This window comes from Elephantulus edwardii, unplaced genomic scaffold (genome assembly GCF_000299155.1).
Source record: "Elephantulus edwardii isolate Elephantulus edwardi_28Jun2011 unplaced genomic scaffold, EleEdw1.0 scaffold00030, whole genome shotgun sequence".
Classification (NCBI taxonomy): domain Eukaryota; kingdom Metazoa; phylum Chordata; class Mammalia; order Macroscelidea; family Macroscelididae; genus Elephantulus; species Elephantulus edwardii.
In genome coordinates, this window is record NW_006399780.1 from 22,153,760 (window position 1) to 22,164,363 (window position 10,604).

Here is a 10,604-nt window from a genome sequence, read left to right on the forward strand (position 1 = left end):
AAGCAAAGGGAAGAAAGGAGAAAGTTACAGAGCTAAACAGAACATTTCAAAAGCAGTATGGGAAGACAAAGTAAAGTATAATAATGCTGTTGTTAAGTGCTGTCGAGTTGCTTGTGACTCATAATGACCCTATGTATAACACCCTTAAACCCTGCTCTGTCCTGGACCAATCTCACTGTCTCTGACACATCCACCCTGATTACCCCAGTCACTGAATCAATCGACCTCATACAGGGTCTTCCCCTCCTGCCCTGGCCCTCCACCTGCCCAAGCAGTTCATGGTAACTCTTCTCCAATACGACAACCCAAAGGCATCAATTCTCCTCTTACCCTCCCTTGTCATTGTCCAACTCTCTGACATATAACAAGTGATTGCAAAGACCATGGCCTGTAGAAGATGCACCTTAATGTCCAGAGAGACACCATTTTTCTCCAGTATTTTGGAGAGGTCCCTAATAGCAGACTTTCCCATTGCAATATGTCTTTTAATTTCCTGGTCGCTAGTGCCAAGAATGTTGACTGTGGAGCCAAACAAACTGAAGCTGTGAACAATCTCAATCTCTTCACCATCCATCCTGATGCTGCCAATTGTCCCAGTGGTGAGAATCTTTTCTTGACAATGAGCCTTAACCCATATTGAAGGCTGCAGTCCTTGACCCTCTGTAGCAAGTGCTTCAGGCCCTCCTTAGTTTCAGCAAACAGGGTTGTGTCATCTGCATAATGCAGATTGTCGATGGATATTCCACCAATCCTAATGCCACACTTCTCCTCAGACTGTCTAGCCGCCCAGATAATCTGTTCTGCGAATAGGTTGAAAAGGTGTGGAGATAGAATACATCCCTGGCATACACCCTTCCCAATTTTGAATCATGCAGTATTTCCTTATTCTGTTCTGACGACTGCCTTCTGGTCCAAGTATAGGTTTCACATTAGCACAGTCAAGTATTCGGGGATTCCCATTCTTCTCAGAGTCAATCATACTTTGTTATGATCCACACAGTCAAATGTCTTTGTGTAATCACTGAAACACAAAAAGACATTCCTCTGGTACTCCCTGCTTTCAGCTAAGATCCAACTCACATTAGCTAAAATATCCCTAGTACCATGACCATTTCTAAACTCAGCCTGTACTTCTGGCAGTTCTCTGCTGATGTGCTGTTCCAGTCATTTTTAGATAATGTTCAGCAGAATCTTGCTTGCATGGGATATCAATAATATTGTTCTATAATTTCCACACTCTGTTGGGTCACCTTTCTTTGGAATGGGAACAAATGCAGATTTCTTCTAGTCAGCTGGCTAAGTGGTTGTTCTCCAGATTTCTTGGCACAATTTGGTGAGCAAATCCAGGGAAGCATCTGTTAGTTGAAATATATCAATTGGTATACTGTCTATTCATGGGACATTATTTTTTGCTAATTCCTTTGAAATAACTTATACGTCTTCCTGTCTCACCATATGCTCATGTTCATATGTTGTTTGATGAAATTCTTCTTTTGTCTGCCAATTCCTTCCAATAAAGTGACTAAGTAAATTCTTTCCATCTTCTTTAATACTTTCTGGATCATTTAATATTCTACCTAAAGCATCCCTGATTAAAGCAACTTGAGGTTTGAACTTGTTCTTCAGTTCTTTGAGCTTAAGAAATGCTGAGCAAGTTCTTCCATTTTGATTATCAGACTCCAGTTGCTTGCACATTTCATTGTATTACTTTGTCTTCCCATGCTGCCTTTTGAAGTCTTCTGTTCAGCTCTTTAGTATCTTGAATTCTTTTCTTCTGCTTTGGCTTCTGTGCGTGCCAATGCAATATTCAGAGTTTCTTCTGACATTCATTTTGGTCTTTTCTTCCTCCTCTGTCTTTGTAATGATATTTTACAATCTTCCTGGATGATATTCTTAATATCCTCCCACAACTCATCTGGTCTTTTCTCATTAGTAGTCAAGGCCTCAAACCTGTTCCTGAGACAGTTCTGTAAGTCAGGTGGGATAGACTCAAGGTCATAATTTGTTTCCCATGGATTCAATTTCATTTTCCTTAGTTTCAGCTTGACCTTGCATATGAATAATTGGTGGTCTTTTACATCATCAGCTCTGGGACTAGTTTTTACACCTGATAGTGAGCTTCTCCAGCAGTTCTTTCCACAGATTTAATAAATCTGATTTACCATCAAGTGAAATCCATGTGTATAACCTGCATTTATGTTTCTTATAAAACATATTTGCAATGAATAAGTATTATAATAAAATGAGCAAAAAGCTGGAGTCATAAAATTAAAAAGGCTGAACTTGCTTGGCATTTTTAAGCTGACGGAACTGAAAACAAATCAAGTCTTAAGTTGCAATACTTAAGGATGCTATGATCAGAATATTAAATGATCCAAGAAACATTAAAAGAAGATAGAAGGAGTATACAGACAAACTCTACCAAAGAGAATTGACTAACTTGGAAGAACTTAATGAAACAACATATGATCAAGATCCTGTGGTGAAGAAAAAAGTTCAAGCTGCTCTGAAGGAATTAGCAAAAACAAGGCCCAGCAATTGGTGTCATAACAACTGACATATTTCACCAAACACATACTGCTCTGGACGTGCTAATCAAGTTGTGCCAAGAAATCTGGAGGGCAAATATCTAGACAACTGACTGGAAGAGATCCATATTTATTCTCATTTTAAAAAAGTGATTTAATAAAGTGTAAAAATTATCAAATAATATCATTAATATCATGTTGTTGTTGTTATGTGCTGTTGAGTCGTTTGCAACTCATAACGACCCTATGTACAACAGCCCTAAACCCTGCTCTCTCCTGTGCCAATCACATTTCCTGACACAACCATCCTGATTATCCCAGTCACTGAATCAATCCACCTCATAAATGGTCTTCCCTTCCTGCACTGGCCCTCCACCCTCCCAAGCATGATGTCCCTCTCCAAGGATCTGTCTCTCCTTACAACATGTCCAAAGTATGTCAGAAGAAGCCCCAGAATCCTTGCCTCCAACGAAAAGCCTGGTTTAACCCTCTCCAGAATGAATCTGTTTGTTTTCTTGGCAGTCCATGGTACACTCAATACACTTATCCAGCACCACAGCTCAAAGGTGTCAATTCTCCTTCTGTCCTCCCTAGTCATTGTCCAACTTTTTGATGCATAACAAGTGATTGTAAAGACCATAGCCTGTATCAGGCGCACCTTAGTCTCCAGAGAGACACCGTTGCTCTTGAGTACTTTAGAGAAGTCCCTAACAGCACACTTTCCCATCACAATACACTTTTTAATTTCCTGACTGGTGGTGCCAAGAGTTTTGACCATGGAGCCGAGCAAACTGAAGCTGTCAACAATCTTGATCTCTTCGCCATCCATCCTGACGCTGTCAGTTGGTCCAGTGGTGAGAATCTTTGTCTTCTTGATATTGAGCCTCAGTCCATACTGAAGGTTGCAGTCCTTGATCCTCTGCAGCAAGTACATGAGGTCCTCCTCAGTTTCGGCAAGGAGGGTTGTGTCATCTGCATAAAGAAGATTGTTAATAGCTCTTCCACCAATCCCTACACCACACTTCTCCTCATAGAGCCCAGCCTCTCAGATTATCTGTCCTGTATACAGGTTTAAAAGGTGTGGAGATAGGACACATCCCTGGCATACACCCTTCCCAATTTTGAACCATACGGTGTTACCCTGCTCTGTTCTGATGACTCCCTCTTGGTCCAAGTATAGGTTTCGCATTAGCATGATCAAGTGTTTTGGGATTATCATTCTTCTCAGAATCAGGCACAGTTTGTTATGATCCACACAGTCAAACGTCTTTGCATAATCAATGAAACACAGATAGACATTCTTCTGGTATTCCCTGCTTTCAGCTAAGATCCATCTAGCATCAGCTACAATATCCCTAGTATCTCAACCTCTCCTAAACCCAGCATGGACTTCTGGCAGTTCTCTGCTGATGTGATGATCCAGTCGTTTTTGGATAATCTTCAGTAGAATCTTGCTTGCATGTGAAATCAATGATATTGTTCTGTAGTTTCCACACTCAGTTGGGTCACCCTTCTTTGGAATGGGAACAAATATAGATCTCTTCCAGTCAGTTGGCCAAGTGGTTGTTCTCCAGATTTCTTGGCACAACTTGGTGAGCAAATCCAGGGCAGCATCTGTTAGCTGAAATATGTCAATTGGTATACCATCTATTCCGGGGGCCTTATTTTTTGCTATTTCCTTCAAAGCAGCTTGAACTTCCGCTTACATCACCATAGGCTCTTGCTCAAATGTTATTTCATTAAATTCTTCTGTATCTGCCAATTCCTTTCTATATAATGACTCAGTATATTCCTTCCTTCTTCTTTTAATATTTCCTGGATCATTTAATATTCTGCCTAAAGCATCCTTGATTATAGCAACTCTTGGTTTGAATTTGTTCTTCAGATGCTTGAGCTTAAGAAATGCTGAATGATTTTGGCCCTTTTGATTTTTCGACTCTAGCTCTTCACACATTTCATTGTAATATTTTGCTTAATATGATTAATATCATACTCAAGCAAAATACTTTTGAAGATTATCCAAAAACAACTGAAACAGAGATCTTCTAAGGCCATGGCACTAGAGACATTATCACCAATATCAGATGGATCATGGCTGAAAGCAAAGACTACTGGAGGAATGTTAATCTGTGCTTCATTGACTATATAATGGCAATTGACTGTGTATATCATACCAAGCTGTGGCTAACTTTGAGAAGAACTGGAATCCCAGAACACTTGATTGTGCTTATGTAAAACCTATTCGTGAACCAGGAGGAAGTCATCAGAACAAACCAAGAAAACACTGCATGGTTCAAATTTAGGAAAGGGGTGCATTATAGATGTGTCCTGTTGCCACACCTTTTCAATCTACATGTGGAACAGATCATTAGAGAGGCTAGACTTGTGAGGAGGACTGTGACATCAAGACTGGAGGAAGATTCAACAACCTTTGTTGTACAGATTATACAATCTTGCTTGTTGAAACTGGGGAGGACCGGAAGCATTTGCTGCAAGAGATCAACGACTGTAGACTTCAATATAGATTGAAGTTCAACATCAAGACAACAAAGATTCTCACCACTGGGCCATTGGCAGCACCATCAAAGATGGAGAAGGGATTGAGGGTGTTAGCAATTTTTTTTCAGTAATTTACTTTAATGGTGATTTTAATGAAAATTTACAGAAGAGTTAGATTTTCAATCAATCATTGTTGAACATTTTACCCCCTCTTCCTAAACAACATGTCTCCCAAAACTCTAGGAACTTTGATAAATGATGATAGTTATTTAAAGGCTTCAGGCCTTTTGTTCACAGGGTCACTTCAATGGCAATCAACAACAACAACAACAATGTTCCATTTCTTTGGCTCCACAATCAATATTGTTGGCACCAGCAGTCAGGAAATTAAAAGAAAAGTTGTATTGGGGAAGTCTACTATCAGGGACCTCTCCAGGATGCAGAGGAGCAATGATGTCAGTCTGGAGACTCAGGTAAGGTGTGCCTAATCCAAGCCATGGTCTTTGCATTTATATGCTATGCATCAGCAAATTTGACAATGACTAAGGATGGCAGAATAATTGATACCTTAGAGTTGTGGTGCTGGATAAGAGTCTTGAACATACCATGAACTGCCAGGAGAAAAAATAAGTCTGTCTTGGAGAAGGTGAAACTAAGTATTTCCTTGGAGGAAAGGATTTTGAAGCTCCATCTCACATACTTTGGTCATGTGCCCAGGAAAGTCCTGTTCTTGCAGAAGAACATCATGCTTGTAATGGTGGAGGGACAGAACAGAAGAGGAAGACCTTGAATGAGATGGAGTAACACAATAACTAGGGCAATGGGATTATATGTGTTGGAGTCAGTGTGACTGGCTCAGGATAGAACAGGGTTCAGACCTTGTGTACATAGGGTTGATATGAATCACATGTGACTTGATGACACATAACAAAAATGTGCATAGGTAATTCCATATAAGAAAAACTCTCAGTGTAATTTAACACATTAACAAATCAAGAAATAAGAGCCACAAGATCTTATCAATATACAGAAAAGATCTTTTTTAAAATACCAAAAACATTCCTGATCATAACACTCTACAAAATAAATATTTTTTAAAAAATCAACAAAACAAAACTCTATATCATGAATGTGAATAATTATATGCATATGAATAAAAAAGTAAAAGAAAAAATATGAATAGAAAGAAATTTTCTGCAACATAGTGAAAAGGATATACATGAAACCAATCATCCATGTTGTTTTCAGTGAAGAAAGATTAAAGACATTTCCTTTTCAAAAAGGGATTAGATAAGGATGCATACTCTTACCACTCTCATTTAATATTGCATCAGAAATTCTTGCTAAGGACATAAACAAGATAAGAAAATAAGAGGCATCCAACTTTAGAAAAGAAGTAATAAAACCGTTCCTATATGCAGATAATGATATTTTACACAGAAAATCCATAACTCAAAAACAAACAAACAAAAAACCCCAGAACAACCTGCCAAATAACTCTTAGACACAAAACACCAATTTAGTATAGTGACAGGATATATAATCAATACACAGATATCAGCTGAATCTCTCTACAGTAACAAAAGAAAACACAGAAAAGAAAATTAAGCAATTCCATTTACAATAGCCAACCACCAATTGAGTGGAAATAAACCTAAGAAGAGACACAAAAGACCTTTATAAGGAAAACTACAAAACACTACTATGAAAATAATTTATTCTTGTTGTGAAGTGTCCTCAAGTCAACTACAACTTGTAATCACCCTATAATTAATAACTCTGAACCCTATCCTGAGCCAATCTCATCATTTCTAACGTATCTACCCTTATTGCTACAGTCATTGTGCCCATCTCATCTGGGATCTTCCACTCCTATGCTTACTCTTCACCTTTCCAAACCTTTTGATTTTCTAACTCAGCTCTTTGCACTTTGCTTATAAAGGTACAGTTTGCTTTGTCTTTAAGAGTTGCCCTTTGAAATCTTCTCTTCATCTCTTTAACTTCCTCATTTCTTCACTTTGTTTTGCCTCTCAGTTCTTCTCTGCTCTGTTCTGAGGACTGCTTACTGTTCTATGTAATGATTTCACTTGAGCACATTTAAGTATTCTGGGATTCCCATTCTCCTCAGAGTTAGCTACAACACTGCATGGTTCAAAATCAAGAAAGGAGTACAACAAGGATACATTTTGTCTCCCTAATTTTTCAATCTATATGTGGAACAGATCATCCAGAAGGCTGGACTTTATGAGGAAGAATGTGCCATCAGGATTGGAGGAAGTCTCATGCTTGAAAGGGTAGAAGGCAGAGCAATCGAGGAAGATCCTAGAAGAGATGAATTTACACAGTACTGGGATAATGGAGAGTAGGTAGTTTGGAGACAGTGAGACTGGCTCAGAATAGGACAAGGTTCAGAGCCATTGTGCATGGAGTTGCTATAAGTCCAGTCCAGGCAACTACAGTGCACATAACAACAATATCATATTGTATTTATTTTCTGTGAAATAAAATGCTAAATACATTCATATGTTAAATATATTTGCTGCATATTATTAAAGTACACCTTAGGGTTTATATTCATTTATAGATTCCTGAGTAACACACACGGTTAAGTGCTAAACTACTCTGAAATATTGAAATTCACTGAAAGAAACGGAAATAATATCCAGCTAGTGATTTTCTTCTCAAAGGTCATAACTTTGGAAACTCTGAGGAAAATTCCACTAGATCTGACTTGATTGTAACTGATAAAATATACTGATATACTGAAAAGACCAGTGAAATGGAACAGTATATTAACGTGAATTTGAATAATAATAATTACAAAGCTCTATTGACTAAAAAAGGTACTATCAAAGTGTATATTAACTAAAATACTATATCTCAAAATTTTCGAAGATATTGTTTTTATAGAGATGTGGTACCAAGTATTTTCACTTCAATATTCCTTTCCCTTATTTTGCCTTTAGCTATTAAACTAATTTTAGAGCAATTTTGTAGAAGAATAAATATAGTATGGAAATCAACATCAAAGAATTTTTTTTCTAACAGTGCTTCATATGTCTTCAGATCCTAGGCTGACATCTTGCTGGATAATTTCATCAGCCTTCTCATGGGATATAGGTTATAGGTTTTATAATCAACCAATTAAATCATTCTTCAAAGATTATATTTTCTATGATTCATTAGAATCCTATTACTGTTTATCCCAAAAGTAATTAAGCATTTATTTGTTTCAAAGAATATTTCTGAAGCTATATGTAGCAGAATACAGATACTGAGCTTAACTCTTTTCTTGAGGCTAGTAAGCGGAAAATGTTCATGTGTGGAAGATCAGAAAAGTCTACCAATTAGATAACTGTGGAGTATCATTTCTATTAATAGCAGCACAGCATTCATTTTTTTTGTTAAAAACTATAAGTTGAATATTTCAGAAATTAATTTTGTACAGTGTTTTGAATATACAGGATTAGGTGTTTTGAGATGAAACAACAAGTTCTTTATGGGGAAATCTACATCTTTGGGAAGGACAGGGGGAAAATTGTATTGTTCTATGTAATATTGACATGTTATTTGTTTTTTATAAATGACTATTGAGCATTATTTTGCATTAAACATTTTACTTTAAATATCAATTATTTGAGGAAAAGAAGTAAGTATTCTCAATTTATTTTAATTTGATGTTTTCTATTACTGTCTTCCACTGTTGATTACTATGCTCTGATTTATTTTTCTAAATTTTTTTTTCATATGCCTCTCTGAGCGAAAATACATAAGCGTTTTCAAGCTTGCAAAGGTCCCTAAGTACAGATTTCCCCAGTGCAATGCATTTCCTTACGTGGACAGGGGGTGCTTTAAGATTCAATAGTTAAATTAACAAATCAAATAGTCAAAAATAAGTAAATGATGATTCCCAGCAGTGAACTATACTGTGGTGTATAGGTAAGTAAAATATAATGTATGGTTTACTTTTCATAGTGTTGCTACATTTGTTGTTGTTGTTGCTACATTAATTTAGAAATATACTTTACAAATATTTTATATATATAGTTTGTGAAATGCCCTTAATTGAAAAAAATATATAGCATTTTCATCATATATATATATATATGCCCTTTAATCTTTGCATACAAAATGTTTTTGTACTTTTATAGACAGAATTTTTCTTGAAAAATAGAAGTTATGGCTTCAGAAGCTCGCTTTACATTTGGATGTAAGATAAGAAAATATTAGGATGCATTTATTTAAACTGTTATTTAATAAAAATATATATCCATAATACAACATTAGAATGAGTTTTACTTTATGAGACAAGTCAATAAATAAACTAATAAAAGTTTCTGTAGTTGTTGTTGTTGTTAGGTGCCGTCAAGTCGTAGATGACTTGTAGCGACCTATGAATGAAAGACCTGAACACTTGTATAACTTTCATCTTTCTCCACATTCATAAAGTAGTAGTAGATTTTTTTTAAATGACATTAAGAATTTTTACTGGACAATATTAGGTTACTGTTCTTTCTCTTCCCCCCCCTCAAAAGTAGGTGGCCCTTGAGCCTTAGACTAAGGGAAAGGGCAGAGACCTGCTTGAGGATGTGGACTTATAATCCTGTAGGGCCCAAGGGCCAAATGTATTAATTTTAGAAGAATATTCTTTAAAAGGCACAGCAATCATTTGTCTATTTGCTGTACTGAACAACTTAGAGTTGCTATGATGCTGAACACTATCCCATAGACATTTGAAATACCATAATGGTTACCCATTATGTACAGCAGTTGATGTTGGGAAGCAGGAGTGTTATTCACTTCCCAAATTAGGTGCCTCTGGAAACTCTACAAACTCTCTTATAAATGTACAGAAATAGTGTTAATCATAGAACAGAGTTCAGGTCTTTTTTTTTTTTAGTTCAGGTCTTTCGTGCAAAGCTTACTCTGAGTCGTATTCAACTCAACAACACTTAACCACTGTTAAGTGAGAGAGACTAGCGCTGTTATATCTGGAGGAACATTCTTCGCCTTTGCACATCACTCTTTGTCAATGTGCTATATGAGGTAACCTGGGTTTGCTATGAAGCTGAACCTTGTGCCATGGATATCAAATACCAGAATGTTTTCAAATTATGGACAGGGTTTGGTGGAGCTCCATTGTAAAACAGGTTGGGAAGCAGGAGTGGCATCCACTTCGTAAATCACATGCCTTCGGAAACTCTATAAACTTGGAGAAACAACAATAGCTATGGAAAGATATTAGATCTTTTGTTCATAGAGTCGCTATGAGTCCACCTCAACTACAACAATATATTAGGTTTGATTTAATTATAAATGTACACCATTTCACAGAATCTGTATATTTTTATGAGAGAGAACTTAATGAGAGAATAAAGTTCTATTTTAGCTAAATAGGAAGCCATTTAGAAAATTTTATTTAAGCAATACTTTCCCTAGGTTATTCTTTAATAAATGGAAGTAAAGACATAGCATAGAACTTGGAAATATTTTATAATAATAACTAAACATAGGAAAGACACTAAAAAATATTAAAGAAAGAAATGTTAGAGGTTATAAGAAAGATAAGAGAATTAG